This window comes from Macaca mulatta, chromosome 9 (assembly GCF_049350105.2).
Source record: "Macaca mulatta isolate MMU2019108-1 chromosome 9, T2T-MMU8v2.0, whole genome shotgun sequence".
In the NCBI taxonomy this organism is placed as follows: Eukaryota; Metazoa; Chordata; class Mammalia; order Primates; family Cercopithecidae; genus Macaca; species Macaca mulatta.
The window spans coordinates 27,851,232-27,876,843 of NC_133414.1; the positions used below are offsets into that span (position 1 = coordinate 27,851,232).

The 25,612-nt window shown below is 42.0% G+C and overlaps 1 protein-coding gene and 1 long non-coding RNA gene across 8 annotated transcripts in view; one reads left to right on the top strand and one right to left on the bottom strand.

Moving 5' to 3' along the window:
• Positions 1-7,261: 7,261 nt before the first annotated feature.
• Positions 7,262-18,579, bottom strand: LOC107000077 (uncharacterized). Its single transcript, XR_003719195.2, has 3 exons — positions 18,446-18,579; positions 8,500-8,628; positions 7,262-7,859 (listed from the first exon to the last, which is right to left on the bottom strand). It is a non-coding gene; the product is annotated as an uncharacterized LOC107000077 (long non-coding RNA).
• Positions 18,103-25,612, top strand: part of APBB1IP (amyloid beta precursor protein binding family B member 1 interacting protein) — a 122,226-nt gene continuing 114,716 nt past the window's right edge. For 4 of the 7 annotated variants that reach the window (XM_077946019.1, XM_077946021.1, XM_077946017.1 and 1 more), the window contains exons 1-2: positions 18,677-18,792; positions 19,001-19,202. The gene's annotated coding sequence lies outside the window, so the exon portion shown is untranslated. Of the gene's footprint in view, positions 18,191-18,676; positions 18,793-19,000; positions 19,203-25,612 lie in introns of those variants that run through there. The other 3 variants (XM_077946018.1, XM_077946020.1, XM_077946022.1) reach the window with 2 other exon arrangements.

Below are 25,612 nucleotides of genomic sequence, written 5' to 3' on the forward strand. Positions count from 1 at the left end.
ATTTTTGTATTTTTAGTAGAGATGGGGTTTTGCCATGTTGGCCAGGTGGGTCTCGAACTCCTGACCTCAGGTGATCCACCCACCTCAGCCTCCCAAAGTACTGGGATTACAGGTGTGAGCCACCATGTCTGGCTGAAATAGAGATTTCTTTTAAAATGCAGGAATTTTCTCAAACTAGTTTTCTTTCATTTCTAAGAAAGATAAGTAAAATAGTTTAAGGTAATGAAAATCATAATTTAAACACTTTAATTGAATAAGACCTGCTGATAACATTAAGTGCCTTAGGGAAATAGTTTGTATTGACTTGTATCCAACTCGACAGTGTTTGTGGCCAACATTTGAAAATGACTCGGTCCCCATTAAAAGCTATCAAATACTAATTTGAGGTTCTAAATTAGTGAACAGACCTAATATTCAGGAGGCTGAGGCAGGAGGATTGTTTGAGTCCAGACATTCAAGAATAGCTCGGGCAGCTTAGTGAGACCCCCATCTCATTAGATAAATAAATAAACAAATAAATGAAATATGAAACAGGGTCAGTATTGCAGCATTGCAATACATTCTCATGCACATTTCTTTCTTACGTTAATCAAACTATGACAATCTTGACATACACACATACAGAAAAGTATTTAAATTGGAACTGGTAGGAACTCTCCTATTATTGATGGAGTTTCACTAGACAGTCTGAGGAGTTTGTATGCTTTGGCTTCTGTTACCAGAAGTCGTAGAGATCTAGCAAAGAAGACAATACAGGTACTTTAAGTTGGTTGGATGAAAAAGCCCTCTAATAAAACTTGTGTTCTAAACTTTTTAAATAGGTAACATTAGCATTTCTTAAATCTTCTCCTTTTTTGTTGTATTCAGTTCCGATACAAAAACCTCTTTGCTGTACTAAAGCATGTATGATTACTTCAACACCCTCCTACAGTAGGTATAAGGCAGCAAGTCTCCACAACATCCCACTGCCTTTTGTAGCCTACGGTATTGGACTGAACTTCCAGAAAATTCATAGTATTTGATTTCACATTTCTTCCAATACAGTTTTGACTTTTCACTCTTTTTCTCTCTCTTTGATTTATATTTCAGATCAAGGCTTTCAACAACAAAATGTTAAGTTATAAAAAGTCTAGGCCAGTGCAGTGGCTCATAGCTATAATCCCAACACTTCGGGAGGCTGAGGGGGGCGGATCGCTTGAGGCCAGAAGTTTGGTACCAGCCTGGGCAATATAACAAGATCCCATTTCTACAAAAAAATAAAAAATTAACCAGGCAAGGTGGTACACACCTGTGATCCCAGGTACTTGCAAGGCTGAGGCAGGAGAAGTGCTTGAGCCCAGGAGGTAGGGGATTTAAGTGAGTTACGTTTGCACTACTGCACTCCAGCCTGGGCAACAGAGCAAGACCCTGTCTCAAAAATTAAATTAAATTAAATTAATTAATCTATACCATAGATTCTTCTCTATTTATGAATATGTGTGAAAAATATTAATATTAAAGAGTTTTTTCTTTTTCACCTTTTATTTTAGATTCCAGGGATATATGTGCAGAATTGCTACAAAGGTATATTATATGATGCTGAGGCTTGGGGTCCAATCGAACCTGTCACCCAGACAATGAGCATAGTACCCAATAGATAGTTTTTCAACCCTTTTCCCCCCTCCCTCCCTACTCCTGTAGTGCCCAGGATCTTTCATTCCCATCTTTATAATCATGTGTACCCAATGTTCCATCCCACTTTTATGTGAGAACATGAAGTGATATTGCAGATTTTTAAATTCTCACTTATTGTTGATAAATAAGATTGTAACTAAAATTTAGCTTATAGATTTAAAACATTAGATTTTTTTGACAGCATGAATTGGATAACAAGTCAAGGTACAAAAATATATTACACAGTTTTATTGAGGTCCAATTGACATTTAGTAAACTGCACATATGAAAAGTGTCCGGTTTGGTCAGTTTTGACATATGTACACCTGAGCAGGTGGGACCACAGGTACACATCACCACACCTGACTTGATCAATGTTTTTTATTGTAGCCATTCAAGTGGATATGCAGTAGTGTCTGATATGGTTTTAGCTGATGTTGAAGTCTTGATATCAAGATCCCTGGAAACCATCACAAAAAAACGAGATAATGAACATGTTCATTACTTCTAAGCCCTCTTGTGGCCCTTTGTCATCCTTTTTTTTTCCCTCATCTCTCCCCTTCCCAGTGCTTTCTGTTACTATAGATTAGTTTAAATTTTCAAAAATTTTATATAAATGTGATCACATATTTATGTCACGCATGTGTAATTTATATAAAATCGCACATGATCCTCTTACGAACTGGCTTTTTTCATGCAGCCTAATTATTTTGAGATTCATCCACGTTGTATCAGAAGTTTACTTCTTATTATTGCAGAGTAGCATTTCACCATATGAATATCACACACTTTGTTCATCCATTTACCTATTGATGAACACTTGGGTTGATTCCAATTTAGGGCTCTTACAAATAATGCTGCCATGAACATTCACGTACAAGTCTTTGTGTCAATGTGTGTTTTTCTTTCTCTTGGATAGATACCTAGAATTGGAATGGCTAGGTCATATACTGGGTGTATGTTCAACTTTTTAATAAACTGCTAAACTGTGTTCTGAAGTTGCACCATTTCCATTCCCACCAGCCTGGATGAGAGTTCCAGTTCCTCCATATCCTTTTACAACACTTTGTGTGATCAATATTTTTTTAATTAGACAGGGTCTTGCTGTGTTTGCTATGTTGCCTAGGCTGGTCTCAAACTCCTGGGCTCAAGGAATTCTCCTACCTCAGCCTCCTGAGCAGGTAGGACCACAGGTACACATCACCACACCTGACTTGATCAATGATTTTTATTGTAGCCATTTAAGTGGATATGTAGCAGTGTCTAATATGGTTTTAGTTGATGTTGAAGTATTGATATCAACAATTATTTTAAGATATTGGGCTGGGTGATATGACTTGCACCTCTAATCCCAGCACTTTGGGAGACTGAAGTAGCGGGATCACTTGAGGCCAGGAGTTTGAGACCAGCCTCGGCAATATAGGGAAAATTCCATCTCTACAAAAAATAAAATAATAAAATAAAGTAAAATAAGCCAGACCTGGTGGTCAGGAGGCTGAGGCAGGAATATTGCTTGAGCTCAGGAGTTCAAGGCTGCAGTGAGCTATGACGGTGCCACTGCACTCTACCCTAGGTAACAGAACAAGACTCTATCTCTAAAAAAGAAAAAATTATAAATAAAAAATTTTAAGATATTGGCTAGGACATCAGTATTTTTAATAGTTACCCCGGTGGTCCTAATGTGCACCCAGAGTTGAGAACCACACTGGATGAAACCAATGGTCCCTTTAATAGAGGAGGTATTTTAAGTAAAGATGTTATAGCCTGCCTTTTCACACGTTTTACAGCCCTAAACCACCTTTTACCAAATCTGGTCTTTCATACAAAAGCTAACTGATGGTAGCTGCCATTTGCCACCACTGTGTGAAAGGAAATGAGGGTGGGAGAAGAAGCTTTTCAGGCCTTGCAGGGTTAATTCTAAGTAAGCAGGAATCAAATAGCAAAAATCCAGTCATCTCAAAATATCCAAAGAACTCTTACAAACTCATCAATAATACAATAAAGCCAAGTAAAAATGGGCGAAAGATCTACAGATAGCAATTAAGCACAAGAAGAGATGCTCAATATCATTTGTCATTAGGGAAATGCAAATTAAAGCAACAATGAGATACCACTGCATACCCATTAGAATGGCTTAAATCTGAAAAAAGCCACAACAGCAATTGCTGGTAACAGCACAGAGCAACAGGAGCTCTCATTTATTGTTGCTGGGGATGCAAAATGGTACAGCCACTTGGGAAGACAGTTTGGCAGCTTCTTACAAAACTAACCATAGTCTTCTTATATGATCCATGTAGAAAGTAAAAGTTCCTCTTCAAAGTTTCCCTTCTTGTTAAAGAATAAATCATAAGAGTTAAAAATAATAGTTTCTTTTAAAAACTAACTTCCTTCAGGCCTCCTTGCTTTGTGCTAATAACTCTTTGTTAAGCCTATCCTATGTAGCTGTTAAACATGCTCACAGGCATGTAGTACGTTCTATGTCCTTGTACCTTAACCAAGATATTTGTGCTGGACACGCTCACAGGTATGTTCTAGCTTGCAGCCTATGCCCCTTCCTTTTTTGACATAAGCAACTTCCTCTTTTCCTTTGTCTTTCCATTACTTTCACCTATTTAGAAAAGTTTTAAACTGTTAACCAATCGGGTTTTAGTTTAGATTGTGAGGTCTGGCTCCAGCCAATGGAGACAGGACACAGTAGCAGAGACAAACTGCATAAGGGATAAAAATCACTTCCTTCCTTTGTTCAGGTGTGCTGTAGCCACTGTTAATCTGCGATGAGCACCCTTTCTGCAGAAAGTAAAATTGGCCTTGCTGAGAGAATTAAATGTATGTTAAAGTGCTATATATTTGCAGCACCAGGGAACAAGCATTCTGTTTCTAAATAAACATTTTACATATAACAATCCAGCAATCACACTCCTAGGAATTTACCCAGCTGATCTGAAAACTTATGTCCACACAAAATCCTGTGTGTGATTTCTTATAGCAGTTTTATTCATAATGACCAAAAGCTGTGAGTAACCAAGATGTATTTCTGTTAGGGAAGCAGGCGCCTAGGATGACACCTTTTCTTTTCTTTTTCAGAGAGTCGCCCAGGCTGGAGTGCAACGGTGCACGATGTTGGCTTACTGCAACCTCCACCTCCTGGATTCAAGCGATTCTGCTGCCTCAGCCTCCTAAGTAGCTGGGATTATAGGCGTGCACCACCACATCAGGCTAATTTTTGTATTTTTAGTAGAGATGGGGTTTCACCATGTTGTTCAGGCTGGTCTCGAACTCCTGACCTCATGATCCACCTGCCTCAGCCTCCCAAAGTGCTGGGATTACAGGCATGAGCCACAGCTCCTGGCCGACACCATTTTTAAATCACCTCCATCTTAAAACTAGGAGGATGACACCATTTTAAAATCTCCTTCATCTTAAAACTAGCATTGCTTACCAGTCACTTACAAAGCTAAGGAGGTACCTTGGTAATGCCTGCAAGAACAAACTCCTACAGCAACAGAAAGTCCAGATGTTCCAATAGCCATAACGAGATATGCTTTCAAGATAACTATAGTTATGCTTTGATGTACTTACACACTAAACTGTCAAGATAGTTTTCTTTCAATCAATCAAATAATAAATTCTGTCATGCTGTCAACCCACCCACACACAGGCACAGCTTAGTTTAGTCTCGTCATAGACAAGACCTCAAACAAAGAAAGAAAAATCTCAAACAAAGATGGTGCATTCTTCTGTTTGCTTTCTGAGACACCCTACTCTGTATCTAGGTAGCTTTCAATAAACCAACTCTTCTCACTGCATTCTGCAACTTGCCTTGAATTCCTTTTTGTGCAAGATCCAAGAACCCTCTCTTGGAGTCTAGCTCGAGACCTCTTTTCTGGCTTTCTATAGATGAATGGATAAACTAGCTGCAATATATTTATATAACCAAATATCATTCAGTAGTAAAAAGGAATGAGCTATCAAGCCGCACAAAGACGTGATAAATCCTCAATGCACATTGCTAAGTGAATTAAGCCAGTCTGAAATGGTGACATGCTGTATGATTCCAACTCCACGACATTCCGGAAAAGGCAAAACTAAAGATGTTGTAAACAAAAGGGTAAAATATGCTGTTAAAAGGTAAATATTAGCTAGGCCCAGTGACTCACGCCACTCTGAGATCCCAGCACTTTGGAATCCCAGCACTTCGGCAGGCCAAGGCAGGCAGATGACTTGAGGTCAGGAGTTCAAGACCAGCCTGGCCAACATGGCAAAACCTCATCTCTACTAAAAATACAAAAATTAGCCAGGTGTGGTGGTGTGCCTGTAATCCCAGCTACACGAGAGGTTGAGGCATGAGAATCGCTTGAACTTGAGAGACAGAGGTTGCTGTGAACCGAGATCATGCTACTGAACTCCAGCCTGGGTGACAGAGCAAGACTGTCTCAAAAAATAAATAAATAAATAAATAATAAAAGAATTAATAATAAAGATAAGTATTCACTTGTCTTCTGGATAAATGTGGGCTTGCTTGTTTTTACATGACTTATCACCCCACCTATCTGACTTTTCAAAATCATATTTTTCTGAATGTTTGCCACCATTTCAATGTTTGCCACTATTTCAATAAAGTCATAGCTGCTCTTGAACGAAAAATGTTAATAAAGTAATATCTGCCCTAAAAACTGATTATCCAACCTCTGCTGACTTGCATTTATTATTAAAAGACAAATCTGCATTTATCATCAAAGACAAATTGTTTTTGCTAATTGATTATTAGCAAATGTGTTAGTTAATACCCAGTGGGTAATGTGTCTCGTGACGTGACTTTCAGGGCGAGAGCTTATCAGAACAGGAAAAAGACACCTAATCCAGTGAGATGCTCATGGGAATTTGGAAGTGGAACACAGGGACTCCCTTCAGTCTCAGTTGGTGTTTGAGATGAGACATGAGGTCAAGCTGGGCTGGGCAGCTGAATGATGAACCCAGGGCTCATCATCCCCCTTGCAAGGGTGCTAGCTACTGACTATTCATAGCAGAGATTCTCCCCAGAAATCACCCTTGACCAAAGGGATTCACTTTGTCTAAAGATATGTCCCTCTAGCCAGGGACAGCCAGCATCCAATGGCTGGTCAACGGGAGCAGTTAAAAGGTCTGGCCTAGAACTCCCTGAAGAATTGGCTGGGGACTCCGTTGCTGCTGCACCATAGTTTAATTTCTTCCAGGATCCAATCCTTCTTCCTGCCCTACGTTACAGATATTTTTCCTGAAAGCTCTCCTAGGGAACTTTCTGCACCATCTCCATCTCCACAAGTCTGGAGTCCAGGAAACCTGATCCAGGGCAATGGCTGTGGTAGACCAGAGAAAGCTGATCTGCAGAAAAAGGATAAAAAGGTTGGGCAGAGAATATTAGAGAATATTAGATATCAATCATGTAAGCACACAAAGAAAGAGAGATGGAGAGACTCCCTGGGGGTCCTGGAGTTCTTGGTCTTGTCCCTCAAGACCTGGCTATCCTTCCTGCTGTTCCATGAGCTATCAGAGCTTCTCTCCAATAACTTCCCTTTTGGCTTGAGCCCATTTGAACGGATTTTGATCCTTGCAAATCAAACAATCCCCATGTGTTTTGTACTTTTAATCAATTATACTAGGTAGTCATGATAACTGGTTTACAGACACATGCTCTAGGGAGAGACAGTGTATGCATATACAGTTGACCCTTGAACAACATGCCTTCGAACTGCATGGGTCCATTTACACGTGCATTTTCTTTTCTTTTCTTTTCTTTTCTTTTCTTTTCTTTTCTTTTCGAGACGAGTCTCGCTGTGTCACCCAGGCTGGAGTTCCGTGGTGCGATCTCAGCTCACTGCAAGCTCCGCCTCCCAGGTTCACGCCGTTCTCCTGCCTCAGCCTCCCGAGTAGCTGGGACTACAAGCACCCGCCACCCTACCCGGCTACTTTTTGTGTTTTTAGTAGAGACGGGGTTTCACCATGTTGGCCAGAATGGTCTCGATCTCTTGACCTCGTGATCCACCTGCCACAGCTTCCCAAAGTGCTGGGATTACAGGTGTGAGCCACTGCACCCAGCCTTATACATGAATTTTCTTCTGCCTCTGCCACTCCTGAAACAACAAGACCTCTTCCTCCTCCTCAGCCTGCTCAACGTGAGGATGATGAGGATGAAGACCTTTATGATGGTCCACTTCCACTTGATGAACCTAATAAAGGTTGGATAATCAGCTTCTAGGGCAGATATTATTTTATTAACATTTTTTTCAAGAGCAGATATCATTTTATTGAAATGGTGTCAAACATTCAGAAAATATAATTTCCAAAAGTTAGAATATTTGTGCATATAGGGATGGGTGGAGTGGCTAAGTCATGTAAATATATTTTCTCTTCCTTATGATTTTCTTAACATTTTCCTTTCCCTAGCTTACTTTATTGTAAGAATACAGTATGTCATACATATAACATACAAAATATGTGTTAATTAACTCTTTATGTTATCGGTAAGGCTTCTGATCAACAGTAGGCTGTTAGCAGTGGAGATTTGGGGGAGTTAAAAGTTACGTGTGGAATTTTCAACTGCACAGAGGTCGGTTCACCTAACCCCTGCCTTGTTCAAGCACCAAATGTTTATCTCAGAGTTTCACGAATTTAATGCTTATTTAGTGCCCTGACTAACACTGGGCCCCCTCCCATGGGCACAGCCCCTGTGCAGTGTCTGTGCAAAGAAACCAGCAGCCAATTTAATTTTAGACCAAGTCCATACTTCTTAAAACCCCCTTCCTCCCTTTCTTCTCACCTCCACCCTTCTCATATCCTGCAGTTTCCCTCGAACCCTTTTCTCCTCACCTTGCTCTTAGCTCCCCATCAAAGATTCTCTCCTAAGCCTTCTTGAACTCTCTCATGTCTTCTCCACTCCTCTCGTCCTGCTGCTGGTCTTCATCCTTTCTTTTCTCGTTCTCCTCCCGCTGACTACCTCTGGAGTGTGTGAGAGAAAGAAGAGTTGGCTTCAAACAAAGGTCAGGGACAAGTAGCAGGTAAGGAGGCAGGTAGAGGGAGGATTTTGTTAACAGGCAAGAGAAAATATATTCACTATATGTAAAACATGTAATTAGTAAAAATATACTAATTATATATCCCTGATGTGGTTAAAATCGAAATCATGAGCAGAGTTATTTTTTATTGCCAGTTTATAATATTTAAAAATTTAAAGCATTGAAACTTGACTGTGACAGAAAAAGTGAGACGCACAAATACCCAAGATGGTGTCTTGGGTGTCTACTTCTGTGAAGAAACCAACACTTAGAGCAGGGGTCCCCAAGCCCCAGGCCACAAACTGGTACCCATCCGTGGCCTCTTAGGAACCAGGCCACACAGCAGGAGGTGAGCAGTGGATAAACGAGTGAAGCTTCATCTGTATTTACAGCTGCCCCCCATCACTCACTGTATTAGTCCATTTTCATATTGCCCTCAAGAAATACCCGAGACAGGGTAATTTATAAAGAAAAAGAGGTTTAATGGACTCATGATTCCACGTGGCTGGGGAAGCCTTGCAATCATGGTAGAAGGCGAAGGAGGAGCAAAGGCACATCTTACATGGTGGCAGGCAAGAGAGCATGTGCAGGGGAACTGCCCCTTATAAAACCATCAGATCTCATGAGACTTATTCACTATCATGAGAACAGCACGGGAAAAACCCACCTGCATGATTCAGTTACCTCCTACCAGGTCCCTCCCATGACATGTGGGGATTATGGGAGCTACAATTCAAGATGAAATTTGGATGGGGACACAGCCAAACCATATCACTTGCATTACTGCATGAGCTCTGACTCCTGTCAGATCAGCGGCAGCATTAGATTCTCATAGGAGCACAAACCCTATTGTGAACTGTGCATGTGAGGGATCTAGGTTGTGAGCTCCTAATGAGAATCTAATGTCTGATGATCTGTCACTGTCTCCCAACACCCCCAGATGGGACCATCTAGTTGCAGGAAAAGCCTAGAGCTGCCACTGATTCTACATTATGGCGAGTTGTATAATTATTTCATTATAAATTACAATGTAATAATAATAAAGTTCACAACAAATGTAACGCACTTGAATCATCCTGAAACCATTCCCCCCACCCCCCACCAATCTGGAAAAATTATCTTCCATGAACCCAGTCCCTGGTGCCATGAACTTAGTCCCTGGGGGACCATTGACTTAGAGGCTTAAGACAGCCATTTATCATCATCTCTCAGGGATATGAGGCTCAGCAGGATGGTTCTCCCTTGGTCTCTCATGCAGTTGTATTTAGAGAACAGCTGGCACTGGAATCATCTGAAGTCTTCCTGGGGCTGGGTGTTGAAAATGGTGTCTTCATTTCACATCTGATGCCTCCATGCCCCACCATGTGGCTTCATTGCCAACGTAGTAGTCAGGACTTCTTCATGACTGCTCAAGGCCAGAAGAGGCAGGATTTAAGTGCTATGTTCACCATCACTTCTACTCTATTCTATCAGTCAAAGTACATTCAAGGGAGAGGGAGAGAAATAGATCCTACCTCTTAATGGGAAAGGAAGATGTGGCCATGGCTATCTTTGGGAAATACAGTCTACTCCAGATGGCATACAAGTTAGATTTTTAAAAATAAGCTAGATATTTAAATCAGAAACTAATATCAACCACAATTGAGGTCAAGTCAAATAAAATAAATGGACAAAGCTTTATAAAATGCTAAACTAAAGAAAAAGTATCTGTTAAAAAAAGAAGAAGAAGAAGAAGAAGAAGAAGAAGAAGAAGAAGAAGAAGAAGAAGAAGAAGAAGAAGAAGAAGAAGAAGAAGAAAAAGAAGAAAGAAAAAGAAAAAGGTTGCAGGATTCTGATTTCAAGTCAACCCAGGTCCCCTTACAGAAGGTGAATGTTATCTGGCCAGGAAGAGATTGACCAGAATACATGTTGGATTTGATGGTCTTGCCAACAGAATGAGGTAGTGAGACAGTCAAATTCCAACTCAATGTAGACTGAGTTTCTTTACAGTTCCATAGCACACATCTTTTAGCCACTAGCCATCTTCTTCCAAGATACCTAAGGAATTCTGCTTTTATTTTCTTGAGACAGAGTCTTGCTCTGTCACCCAGGCTGGAGTGCAGTGATGCAATCTCAGCTCACTGCAACCTCCGCCTCCTGGGCTCAAGAGATTCTCCTGCCTCAACCTCCTGAGTAACTGCGATTACAGGCATGCACCACCACGCTAATTTTTGTATTTTTAATAGAGATAGGATTTCACCATGTTGGCAAAGCTGGTCTCAAACTCCTGACCTCAAGTGATCTGGCTGTCTCAGCCTCTCACAGTGCTGGGATCACAGATGTGAGCCACTGCGTCTGACTGAAGTCTGTTTTCATTGGTCACTCTCCAAATAGAAAGTCACCTGGGGGTTTTTCCCCCACCCTCATCTTCATGATGGGCTCTTCATCTGTGTTCATGGCCCCATGGGTCATTCTCTTCCCCACCTCCCAAACTCTTTCTTGCCACTCCTGTATCTTGAAGCTATTTCTGGAGTGTTCTGCTAACCTCAGGCTTTAACTCTGCCTTGAGGACACCATTTCCACTGCAGCTTTCTCAAAACAAAGTGGTTTATTCTCTTAAATTCCAGCCACCTTAAGTTTGGAAGGTGAGTTTGTTGTTCTCCATGTTCCTCACTGCTACTTGCAAATCATAATTGACTAATCTTTTTATTAAAAACAAAACTAAAAGCAAACGAAAAAAGCTTTCCCTTTTGAGGCTCATGCCACTTAACTAAACAATCCAGTTCTGCTTTCTTATTTCAAAACCCTGACACGTGACTCCCTGTCACCCTTTAAGATGACCTTAAATCCTGTCATCATTCTGTTTGCCTGAGACAGTCATGAATTATAACTGTTTCTGTCTTTTTTTTTTTTTTTCTTGACAGGGTCTTGCTCTGTCACCTAGGGTGACTGCAGTGGCATGAACACAGCTCACTGCAGACTCAGACTTCCAGGCTGAAGCCATCCTCCCACCTCAACCTCCTGAGTAGCTGGGACTACAGGCACACACACCACACCCAGCTAATTTCTTATTTTGTGTAGAGATAGTCTTGTTGTGTTGTCCAGGCTGGTCTCAAACTCCTGGACTCAAGCGATCCTCCTGCCTTGAACTCCCAAAGTGCTGGAATTACAGGTGTGAGCCACTGCACGTGGCCTACAACTGTTTCTTAGCTTCCTATCCAGTTGGAGATTTGGTACTCTCAAAAGTGTCCCAGTCTTGAGATAATAAATGATGTGGCCACCCCAATACTGACTGACTTAAACAGTTAGCTGGGATTATGCGCATAGCCCCTTAGCCTCTCATTTCCTTGGTCATCTCAGCCACGCAGGCCCACGGTCACCCCTGGACTACGTCAGCACCCGTTATCTCACTACCTCCAGAAGCAAGTTCACCCTGCCTACCTTCTGACCACAATTTCACATCCTTCCATCTGGTTTGTTTGGCCACTCCCGTGGCGGCCACACTTTCTCCAAACCTAGCCCTGCAGGAGAGAGGCACAACCGAGCAGATGGCTTCCACCTTAATTCATGATCGCCAGTTTCAAACGGACGCGCAGTCTGCCTGGAAATCCCATAACATGTTTCTGATCATCTCTCTCTCCCATTCTCTGCAATGACCTTATCAAACTTTCTCCATCTCCCCAAATTCATGCCTGGCCTACCTCATAGTTCACTCTCAGCAGATGACCCTGCTTCTCACAGGGAAAACAGAGGCTTTAGATTAGAATTTCCTTATCTTACAGCCATATGAAAGAAAATCCTTATCTACTCCAAACCCACCCTTCTGCCTTTCCAGTAAAATGAAGGAGGTCTCCTTTCTCTTATCTGGGGGCCCATTCATTTACCTACATTTGGACTCAACCCACTTCCTCCATCTTGAAAACTTTTCACCATCAATTATTTCTACTCTCTTGTTAATGTCAACTCCTCACTCTCATCTCAATTCTTCCTGTTTGAAAATCATTTTAAAAAATACATAAACGGCTGGGTACAGTGGGGCTCATGCCTATAATCCCAGCATTTTGGGATGCTGAGGTGAGAGGATCGCTTGAGCCCAGGACTTAGAAGCTGCAGTGAGCTGTGATCGCACCACTGCACTCCAGCCTGATCAACAGAGCAAGACCCTGTCTCTAAAAATAAAATAAAATAAAATAAAATAAAATAAAATAAAATAAAAATAAAGTAAGTAAATAAATAAAATCTTCCTCAATTTCATATCCCCCAACCACTGCCTCCCTGTCCCCTTTCCCCTCTTCATAGGTGGTATGGTTTGGCTGTGTCCCCACCCAAATCTCACCTTGAATTGTAATAATCTACACGTGTCAAGGGCACGTCCAGGTGGAGATAACTGAATAATGGCAACCATTTCTTCCATACTGTTCTCATGATAGTGAATAAGTGTCATGAGATCTGATGGTTCTATAAATGGGAGTTACTCTGCACATGCTCTCTTGCTTGCTGCCATGTAAGACGTAACTTTGCTCCTCATTTCCCTTCCACCATGATTGTGAGGGCTCCCTTGCCATGATGAACTATGAGTCAATTAAACTTCCTTTCTTTATAAATTACCCAGTCTCAGGTATGTCTTTATTAGCAGTGTGAGAACAGATCAATACAATAGGCAAACTATTGACAAGTGTTGCTTTGCTCACCATCTTCATTTTTTCACACTCTATTCACTCCTCAACCCACTTTGGCCTCCAGCCCCATCACGCTATTACAATTGGTTTCTGAGGTCACTAACATTGCTAAAGCCAATTACCATGTTGCCGTCTTGTCCAACTTGTCCTTGCAACATCTCTGGATATGGCTGACCACATCCTCCCACATTGTGGCTTCCCCTGGTTTTCCATCCACCCCTTTAACGCTCTTCCCTCTGTGTTCTTTGTGGGCTCTGTGTCCTTTGCTTTGGACAGTGGAGTTCCTTAAGGCTTAGCCTGAGGCCTCTGTTCCGTCCCACACCATCGTCTCTCTATGCAAACTCATAAATCACCACCTATATGATGATTACTTAAAATGTATATCTCTAACTCTGAACCACACTTCTCTGGGCAAAGGATTCTTATATACAATTCTCTACTTGAAGTCTCCCCTTGGATGTCCTAAAGATTTGTCAAATGCAACTTGCAAGCAATAAAACTCATTATCTTCCCCTGCCCAAATGCTCCTCTTCCAGAGTTCCCCATCTTGATGATGGGACTGTCAGCCACCATCACATAAACCTGATTCTTAGGAGTCATCCTTGCCTCCCCCACTCTTCTCCCTCTGCCTATATCCAGTCATCTTAATCTCTGGCCAACTACCTTCTAAATATCTCTCAGGTTCACCCATTTCTTCCCATTTCCACTGCTGCCAACCTAGTCAAAACCATTATACAGTTGATCCTTGAACAACATGGGTTTGAACTGCATGGGTCCATTTATACTTGGATTTCCTTCTGCTTCTGCCACCCCTGAAACAGCAAGATCAGCCCCTCCTCTTCCTCCTTCTAAAGTTGAGTAACGTGAAGAAGATGAGGATGAAGACCTTTATGATGATCCACTTTCACTAAATAAATAGTAAATATGAGGTCAGTCACAGTGGTTCATGCCTGTAATCCCAGAACTTTGGGAGACGGAGGCAGGAAGATCGCTTGAGGCTGGGAATTTGAGACAAGCCTGGGAAACATAGCAAGACCTCATCTTACAAAAAATTATTTAAAATTAAATTAAATTAAATTAACTGGACATGATGGTGCATGCCTATAGTCCCAGCTGCTCAGGAGGCTGAGGCAGGAGGATCCCTTGAGCCCTGGAGTTTGAGGTTACAAGGAGCTACGATCTCACCGCTACGCTCTAGTCCAGGAAAAGAGTGAGACTGACTCTGAAAATAAATAAAAAATAAATAAATAGAAAATCTATTTTCTCTTATGATTTTGTTAATAACAGTTTCTCTAGCTTACTTTATTGTAAAAATACAGTACTTAATACATATGATATGTGTTAGTCGACTGTATGTTATCAGTAAGGCTTCTGGTCAACAGTAGGCAATTGGTAATTAAGTTTTGGGGGAGTCAAAAGTTTTACATGGATTTTCAACTGTGCAGCACTTTGGTACCCCTAAAACCTAGCATTGTTCTGTTACAGTAGGTAGCTAGTCAGGCATGAGCAGGTAGGAGAGGGCTCCCCTCACCCCCTACCAGGAATGTCAGGCGACTATGAGGTGATGGTCAGGGGATTGTTAACTGTCTCTCTAAAATAATAATTGATCGCAGACGGCACCAGGGAAAGGCAGTCTCCCGATAGATAGAAACACCTGAAACTGGTGATCAGCATCTTCTAGATAAGATCTCAGGAGTTGGGCGAGTGGGCTCAAGCATGTGCACTAAGAGGTAAAATGGTGGAGTTTAACTGGCAAATGACCTTCCAGGAACATTTGACTGGTAAGGGAAGAACATGTCAAGTGAGCATGCATACAACTCCAGTAAACACACTGCGCATGCTCATCTCCCAAGTGCTGGCAGGCCACTGCTTACGTGGACAGCCCACCCCATGGGAATAATCGGGAGGAGGAACACAAGACCCTGAAGCATGTCAGTGTGTAACGCCCCAAGTCAAAAGTCAAACAGCGCGCTTCTCTCAAGTCACCCGCTTGGCCCTCTTCCAAGGGTACTTTACTTTCTTTTGTTACTGCTCTAAAGTTTTCTAATAAACTTTCACTCCTGCTCTAAAGCTTGCCTCAATCTCTTCAGTTGCCTTATGCCCCTCAGTTGAATTCTTGCTTTTGAGGAGGCAAGAAATCAGGTCGCTACAGACCCATATGGTTTCACCAAAGCTAACATACTCTGGTGCCATGTCTCAGATATATTCTGCTGCTAGTAGCTCAAAGGCCAATTGTATTTTCTTTCCCAACTTAGCTCAGAAGTCTTCCTGCACCCATTCTTTTCTTCAGCTGATCAGTTCCCCAAATTATAGCCAGAGTGATTTTCCTGAAGCATAAATCCCATCATTTGCCAGCTTAAAATATTATTTAATATATTCTCATTGTTCTTAGGATGAGAAAATAATTCTTGACATACTCCACATGACCCAACATGGTTTGCCCCTACTGACCTTACCTCTAACCAGACCTTCCATAACTCCAATCATACCGGTTTCCATTCAGTTTCCAATCCCTCTGCCACTCCCTTACTCCCACCCCATTTCCCAGCCCACTCATCAGCAAAAGCTATTGGTTCTACTGTGCTAGGTGTTTTTTCTGTTTGTTTTTTTGTTTTTTTTTTTTAAATAGTCTTGCTCTGTTGCCCAGGCTGGAGTACAGTGGCATCATCATAGCTCACTGCAGATTTCAACTCCTGGGCTCAAGCAATCCTCCTGCCTCAGTCTCCCAAGCAACTGGAACCACAGGCATAAGCCACCATGCCCAGCTAATTTTTTCACCCATTTTTGTAGAGACAGGGTCTTGCTACGTTGCCCAGGCTAGTCTTGAACTCATGGCCTCAAGTAATCCTCCCATCTTGGCCTCCCAAAGCACTGATATTACAGGCACGAGCAACTGTGCCAAGCCTTGGTTTTATTTTGAAAACTATATCTTGATTCCAAACTCTTCTCACCATCTCTACTGTTAGAATATTAATAAAGCTACTATCATCTTTCATCTGGACTATGACCACAGCCTCTGAGCAATCTCTCTTCTCTTGCTTCAATCGATTTTCCGAACAATCACCAACTGGCAGGATGGCTTATTGCTTAAGTCAAATCCTGCACTCAGTTGCTAAATACATTCCAGTAGCCCCCCGTTGCAATTAGAATAAAACCTGAAGTTCTCAACGCTGGCTACAAGGTTCTGCTTGTTCTGGTTCCTGCTTACCTGTCTGTCCCCATCCACTATCGCTGCCCTACTCTTTGAGAACATTCCAGGCACACTGGCCTGCCTTCTTTTGAACTTCCTGTGTTCCTATCTCAACCCCTCTTCTTGCTCTTCCTTCTCTTAGAATCCTTTCCCAAGTTTCTGAATGGCTGCCCCTTCTCATTACTTTGTAAAGAGGAGATCTGATCCTTGACCACTTTCCCTGCCCCACGAAAGTCATTCTCATTGTTTGATTTTACATTCTATGTGGCACTTACAACTCTGCTCAGAACCTTCCACTGGCTTTCCATCTCACTCACATCAAATTCTCTTCCACAGCTCCCAAATAACACAAAATCTGGGCACCATTTCCTCTTTGATCCCATCTCCTATCTGTCCCTCCCATCTCACTCTGCTCAGCCGTACTAACTTTCTTGGTGTTTTTCCAATATCTTAAGTGCTCTCCTAACTCAGGGTCTTTGAATGTGCTGTTCCTTCGGCCTGGAATATTCCCATCTAAGAACCCAATGTGGATTAATCTCTCATGCCATTTAGATCTAGCTCAAGTGTCACTTATCAGACAGAAACACCAGTTTCAGGTGTTTCTATCTATTGGGAGACTGCCTTTCCCTGGTGCTATATTACTTAGGATAAATAAATAATATATTTTCTCTCTTTATGATTTTATTAATAATAGTTTCTTTTCTCTAGCTTATTTTATTATGAAAATACAGTATTTAATACATATAATATGTGTTAATCGACTATGTTATCTGTAAGGCTAATAATTGGCTATGTCCAATTATTATTTTAGAGATAACAACCGCTTGATCATCACCTGATGGTCACCTGACATTCCTGGTAGGGGATGAGGGGAGCCCTCTCCTGCCCTGCTCATGCCTGACTAGCTACCTACTGTAACAGAACAATGCCAGGTTTCAGGAGTACCAAACTACCGCACAGTTGAAAATTCATGTATAATTTTGACTCCCCCAAAACTTAACCACGATGAGCCTACTGTTGACCAGAAGCCTTACTGATAGCATAAACAGTCAATTAACACATATTATATGTATTTAAATAAATACTGTATTTTTACAATAAAGAAAGCTAGAGAAAAGAAACTTATCAAGAAAATCATAAGAGAAATTTTATATTCTATTTATTTATTTATCGCTTATTTACCCTAATATAGCCACTCCATCACCATGCCCATCACTCTCTGTCCCTCAGCTTTTAACTTTCCTCAAAAACACTTACATTCCTTGACATGTTAAATATTAATTTGTTTATTGTCTGCTTTCTACCAAATAGAACGCACCATGCATGAGAGCAGAAATTGTTCCCTCTATTTTCATTGTTCTTAGAAGTGTAGGTGCTTAGGAAATAGTTTCTCATTAAATAAATGACAGAACTATTTGAAATTGCCTAATTAACACATGCGTCTAATTTCTTTGTTTATATCTCCACCACCTTCCCCGACATATAAGCCTTTGAAGACACAGCTGTAAAGGAGAAGAGGAGGGTTATTCAACCGCATTTACAAATCATAACTGATTTTAACTTCCGTATTTTCAGATCTCTCCAGCAACTTTCTCTCAGGAAACTCCACTCCCAACTGACAGGTGCTATTTCCAGCCAGTCCTTTGCTATTGCAAATAGTGAGTACCTGTGCCGTGTGCGTTACTTATTTTCATCAGCAGATCTTCGTTTTTACACTCTTGGAAGTGGGATGACGGGGTCAAAAGGCGAATCCATACATAAGTTAAATAGATACTGCTCAATTCTCTTCCACGAGGTTCAGACCATTTTGGATTTCTATGAGGAATGCATGATAGTGCCATTCCTCTACACCCCGGCCCGCCAACTGAGCGTGTTTAAACGTGGGGAGGACGGAGGAGGGTGAGGTTACCAACCTGATGGCTGAGAAAGGGCCTCTGCCCAGTGCGCCCTTCCTCCACTCCCACCCGAGAGACAGCTGAACTCCGGGCCGGGACGCGCGTGTTGCCAGTCTAGCCCTGCACCGCGTCCCCTGAGGGCGGGCTGCAGGCGGCCGGGAAGCCTTGCACAATCGGCCCAAAAGAGGAAGCCCAGAAAGTGCTGAAGTAAACACTTAGGCAGACCGTTGCAACATAAATCGGCCTCTCAGTCTTTGGTGGAACCATCACTGGGCCCCAAGTCCCTTAGTCCCTCTCGCGTCTAGGCTGCAAAATGGGTCCATTCGCCAGGAGACGCTCCTGAGAGGAGGGCGCGCGCGGCTCAGGTAGGGGAGGGATGAGAGAGGAAGGCGCAACGTTTCCCAGAATTTAAAAAAAAAAAAAAAAAAAAAAAAAAATCCCTTCAAAGTTGTTGTGTAGTTGGAGTGGGCTGGGGGATAGAAAATCAGGCGCAGACTCGAAGAGTTGGAGAAAGCAGCCCCTAACTCGGAGTCCTTTACGCGAATGCTTGTCTGTCCCACTGTCTCTAACCAGGGGCCCTCCTTGCACCTCGGAGCAAAGCAGCTCGGATAGCGCCACACGTCTGCGCGCTGCGTGGGAAGGGCAGGGCTGACAGCACTTCCTGCCCGGGGTAGCGACCTGGAGCCCGGGTGCGGCCGTCTGCACCGCACTTCGCTTTCCCCGCCAGAGTCCCGCCGCCTTCCCGCGCCCCGCCGCGCCTGGCAGAGCAGTCGAGGTAAGTGGCGCTCCCGGTCCCGGGAGCCCTGGGAGCGCCAGCACGGGCCCCTCGGGGCTGTAAGGAACCCGTTCGTCAAGCCCATGGGGTCCGATGCCGGGCGCTGCTCCAGGCTCTGGCCTCGTGAACGCGCGCCCCCCGGCGTGGCCCTCGAGCACAGCGGGTCCCCAGGGTCCCCTCCGCTGATCTCCACACTGGACTCGGCTCGCGAGGGTCGGGGTGTGGGGGTTTGGGGTTCGGGCTTGCCTTTTCCCGAGCTATTGCATCAGATTTGACAGATTTCCTGCCCAGGAAATTGCTGCAAGGTCAAACGGGGAACTGCTATGAGCTCTTGCACGTCCAGCAGGTCAGCAGGTCAGCAGGTCCAGGAGCCCTAATCTACCCTAATCTGGAGGGATTCTTGAGGGGCCTTTTCGGGCGCTGTAGATTAAATGCCAGCCGTGTGAGAATTTGAGTGTGGCTCGCCGTCTGATGCATTTTAGAGAGTTTCCTTCTTCTAAAACTTTTGGACAACTCTTTCTTCTTTTTAAAAACAACGTTTTCCCCTGAATTATTCTCATTTTCATTTTAAGATACCATAAAGGTAGATTTGGACACAAGGCATAAGTTTCGTAATTTGGCTTGAAATGGATATTCAGAGGGCCTTTTATAGAATGAAGGAAACTAACTAGGGTGTCCTGTTGGCTCCAAGAATCTCTGCGCAGGTGTTCCGCCAAAGACCTAGCCTGGTGTACCTCTTACTTTCCTTCCAGGAAGATATTTCTTAGCATTCATACCTCTGTGGAACGTGAAATGTGTTTCCTAGAGCCACTCAGGGCACAGCGGTACAAAAAGAACTTTTCATGGGATCCTTAACGAGACGGAGTACTAGAGGGAAGTAACGGAAGAAAAAGGCCCCTTAGTTTATTACGCCTCGAGATGTTTTTTTCTGGTGGCATAACGTGGTTTAAACAAAGGCGCTGGTACTAGCTAGCATTCTTTTTAAAATCTGGGTCTCCAGACGGAAATTTCAGAAAAGAAAAGTTTGTCGTTTTTCATAAACCTAGAGCAGCGATTTTCCCTCTGGCCTCACTGGAATAATGGATGGCACATGGGCCAGGACGATGATGCTGGCTGGCGAAATTAGCAAGGATCTGCTGAGAAATACTTTGTAACGTCTTCTAGTGGTATTTCCTGTCTGCTCAACATGTGTTGTGAAAGGTCTAAGAAATTTAACTTCATCCTTAAACTATTAATAATGTGTGTCCTTAAACAATAATTACTTAAACTATTAATTCCTGAACTATTAATAATTACTAATATTTGTGTCTTTTCTTAGCACTTGGGAGACCTGGGTTCTGGCTCTTGTATCTGCCCCAACTAGATAAGGATTATCTTGATTAACTTGCATGACTTCTCCCTGGACTTCAGATAACATCAGTAAAGTGAGATGATTGGACTACATTATGTCTGTCCTTAAAATAGCAATTGAGGAGTTGCTATAATTCTTTGAACTGGTCCCAACTGGAATACTGGCAACATTGGAATTGCTGATCATGAATTTTTTTAAAATGGAGAAAATAATTATAATCGTGATAACAGATTTTCTTACATTCTGAAATATCAACATCGTTGAGGTCTTTTGTTTCTGAGAAGTTCCTATAAAAGCACAGTCAATATCTGGCCTATAGATAAAAAGGCAAACTTTCGTCTTATTTGAAAACTGAGATAAGAAAGAGCCCAAACTTGAACAGGTCAATATAATATTTTGAAATCCTTCAATTGCCATTTCTCAAGAAATATAACTTTGTAATAAGAATTACTTTATGGCATTACTTTAAATCTTAAACACAATACTTACTAGATTTTATAGTATTTATTACATTTTTTGTATTTTTATATCCTAAGAATGTTCTCCAGTTATCCATTATTGATTTGCCCTTTTTCACTCATCAATGAAAGTTTTAAATAGTTCCATATTAATATTAGAATGAGCTACTTCTAAAGTTCATTGCCATAAATGTCTGTTTGATATGCCACTTTGAATTTTCTTTAAGCCATCTTACTTTCAAAGAGCATTATTATTTTCATTTACTTCTAATTCTCTTCAATTTTATTTTAATTATTTTTAATTAATTATTTTAATTAAAACATTTTAGTGAGTCCACAAATCTTATAATAAATTGTCTGCCTGCCAGAGCCTATTGGACCACAATCATTACAATTTTATAGGACCTCATGAGTTTATTTTATGGGGACTAGAGTGATCTCAGGAATTCTCACCTCAAAATACAACAATTTTTATTAACACGACTGGTATTTTCTCAGTATGAAAATGTATGCGTGTGTTTTATGTCACTGATGTCATCTAAGAGGCAAGTCACTTAAAGCTTAAGCATTTATTATAAATTCATGTACATAATAAATGCCAGACTTTAAGGTGTAAGGTTTCTACACTGGTTGCATGGGGATTTTTAAATATGTATCACACTTTTAATTATCATGAGAAACATGACTTTTAGAGAAAACTGCTAGATATCCGGAACAGTGATCATTAGATTTCTCTTGAAAAGAGAGAACTAGCCACATGAAGGAATACCTTTACACGTATACCCAGTTAAAGAGACTAGATTGTACCTGCAGTGTGGAAGGGCAGACCCTGAGGACTGCTTTGGGGGACTGGAAGATGTGACCTGCCACCACTGCATCATCATTTCCTAGCCAGTTTGTGACTCCAAAATGAGGACTCTGAAGATGTTGACTAAATATGCAGAATATATTAATTTCACTGAGTGGTACCATGGAAATGTCACAAGCCCCTGAGATCCCATTGGCTCCACTGGTCCCAAACCTCAGGCATGAGCAAGCAGAGAGGTAACATTCTTATTATCCCACATATTCTGGAGCTTGATTCCATGACTCAGTTTTCAAACATTTCCTGAGCATTGACCATGAACTTGAATAATATTTTCTTTCTTCTCTGTCAACTCAGTTTTCTCTTTGATCATCATATAGTAATAGTAAATAATAATTATTATAATGTTTACTTATAAATGCTACCAGGCCCTGTACTAACTAATTTAGATGTGTCATCTTGTTAATCGTCATATCACGATGAAAGCACAGAAAGGGTAAGAAACTTACGCAGGAAGTAAGAAACAGAGCTGTTGTTTGAACTGGGCCATCTGATAGTAGCACCCATGAAAAAACCTGGGGCCTTTCCACATGAGTTTATAGTCTGGAAGAGGAGATGTAACTAGATGTAAGAGGACATGTAGAATTCCATGTGGAACTAGAGTTGAGTGCTGTGGGACTACATATCGGGGTCCCTGGTCTCCCCCAACCAGGGTCAGGGGAGAAGAATGAATAGAAGGAAACCAAGAAAGAACTTGTCTTGTTATTCTTGGGAAGACAAGACATTATAATCAACTTTGAAGTTATTATCTTTACATGTGTCTTGAAAAAAGAATCTGCTTTGTTAGCAATCGTGTGTTTTCATTTTTGTGTTTATTTTATTCTAATCCCATGTGACAGCCGGCTAGGTGGATTAAATCAACAAAGCAGTGAATTTAATATTTTTTTCTGATTCTGTTGGGGATCTGTTTTATTTAGTCTCATGTCATAGACCCATCAGTGAGATGGTTGTGGGCTGGGATGGGGGATACACGCTAAATCACCCGGCAATTGTGTTTCCGCAAACTGACAGGAAGGTTTGCATCCAGACAGCTACATCACATCAAACTGGAGAGAAATAAAAAATGATATTAGAGCAAGTGAATCATGACTAGATTCATTTCTTCCTTCACGTTTTATTATGAAATGTTTCATATCTACAAAAGATGATGTATACCTATAAATCATAGCAAATAATAATAAAGCCAACATCTAGGTACCTATCACCCAGCTTAAGAAGTAGAATATTTTCCAAGGCATTTCCTGGTCTCCTTCCAATAACATTTCCCCATTTCTCAGCTAGAGGTGATCATTCTTCTGAATGTGCTAATTTTTACAAAGCTTGTAGGAAGCCTGTACATACATTTGTAAAGGATGGTGTCAAACTGGGGATTAATGAACACTGGCATGGTAGACTGGTGTCAGGTTCCCCACCGACTCTGGGTGGTCACAAGTAGTGTGTGCTGTTCAGTAAAGACAGCTTACTTTAATTGAATAGCATAAAAACAACATGTATTAGAAATAGTTAATAGTAAGTACCACAGAAATTGTGCTACCTTAGACATTGATAAAGTGACCAAGAATCATCAGTAAATAACTATGATTTTTAAGTGGAATAAACAATATGTGGCTGGGCACGGTGGCTCACACCTGTGACCCCAGCACTTTGGGAGGCTGAGGCAGGAGGATCACTTGAGGTCAGGAGTTCAAGACCAGCCTGACCAATGTGGTGAAACCCTGTCTCTACTAAAACTACAAAAAAATTAGCTGGGTGTGGTGGTACATGCCTGTAATCCCAGCCACTCAGGAGGCTGACGCAGGAGAATCACTTGAACCTGGGAGGCAGAGACTGTAGTGAGCTAAGATTTTGCCATTGCACTCCAGCTGGGGCAACAAGAGTGAAACTCCATGTCCAAAAAAAAAAAGTAACTTATATGAGGAAAACAAATAAAGGAGGCAAAAAAAAAAAAAAAAAGAATATATAACCTAGGAAGTGATCACCACTATTTATTTACTTATTTATTCACTCATTCATTCATTTTTGAGACAGGGTCTAGGCTAGAGTGCAGCGGCATGATTAAGGCTCACTGCACCTTAACCTCCTGGGCTCAAGCAATCCTCCTGCCTCAGCCCCTCAGGTAGCTGGGATTGCAGGTGCGTGTTACCATGCCCAGCTAATTTTAAAAAGTTCTTTATAGAGACAGGGTCTCATTTTGTTACCCAGGCTGGTCTCGACCTCCTGGGCTCAAGTGATCCTTCCAACTTGGGCTCTCAAAGTCTTGGTATCACAGACATGAGCCACTGTGCGCGACCAGATCTCCAGTTTAAATACGATTCAATCATTTTCAGTCAAAAATGTTTGCTAAGCACTATGATAGATGCAAGCAATGTCAGTGAACAAGAGACAAAGATGTCTGCATTTATGGAGTTTGTATTCTGGTGGGCAGATACAGATGCTAATCAATAAGCATAATAAATAAGTCAATAATATAGGTATTAGTAAATGAAAAGCAAGGTGAAGTTGCAATATGAAATAAGTGGTCAGGCCGGGCCTCATTGAGAGGATTTCAGCAAAAGTTTGTAGGAGACAATGGAGTTAACCAAGTGGCTATCTGGGGGAACAGTGTTCCAAGCACAGGGAACAGTCAAGGCTGTAGGGCAGGGGCATATCTGGGGATTTGAGAAGCAACAAGAAGGTCCACGTAGTTAGAGGTAAATAAGCAAGGGAGAGAGAAATAGATGTGGTTGGAGAAGTATGAGAAAGGCAGGGAGATAGCAGATCATGTGGGGTTCCAGAGGCCATTATAAAACTTTGACTTTCACACCGAGTGAAATGGAGGGGCCATTGCAGGATTCTGAGAAGGCGAATAACATGATCTGACTTAAGGCTCACTCTGACTGCTCGAGAATAAACCTGGGGGAGCAGAGGTGAAAGCAAGGAACCCATGACAAAGCGTTGGATTCTGCGTATATTTTGAAGGTAGAGCCAACAAGATTTCCCAACAGAAGGAATGTGGGGGGTTTGAGAAAGTGGAGTCAAGGATGACTTCGAAGTCTGTGGCCTAAACAAGTGGAAGGATGAAATTGTCATCAACTAAAGTGGGCAAGTTGGAGGGTAGATGATTAGAAGTTCAATTCTAGATGTAGATATGAAGTATTGATTGGGAATATTGATGTGCTTATCGTATATAAGGTTAAGAGCAGGGTAACTATTTGAGAAGATACTGTTATTGCTCCTATTTTGCAAATTCGAAATGGCAGTTAAGGGAGTTCAGGAAATTTGCCCAAGGCTACACAGTTTAAGAAATGGGACATAGGCTGTGTGGTGGCTCAGGCCTGTAATCCCAACACTTTGGGAGGCTGAGGTGGGCGGATCATGAGATCAAGAGATCAAGACCATCCTGGCCAACATGGTGAAACCTCATCTCTACTAAAAATACAAAAATGAGCTGGGTGTGGTGGTGCACGCCTATAGTCCCAGCTACTTGGGAGGCTGAGGCAGGAGAATTGCTTGAAGCCAGGAGGTGGAGATTTCAGTGAGCCAAGATCACACCACTGCACTGCAGCCTGGTGACAGAGTTAGACTCTGTCCAAAAACAAAAAGGAAAGAAGAAAGGAAGGAAGGAAGGAAGGAAGGAAGGAAGGAAGGAAGGAAGGAAGGAAGGAAGGAAGGAAGGAAGGAAGGAAGGAAGGGAGGGAGGGAGGGAGGGAGGGAGGGAGGCAAGGGAGGGAGGGAAGGGAGGGAGGGAGAGAGGGAG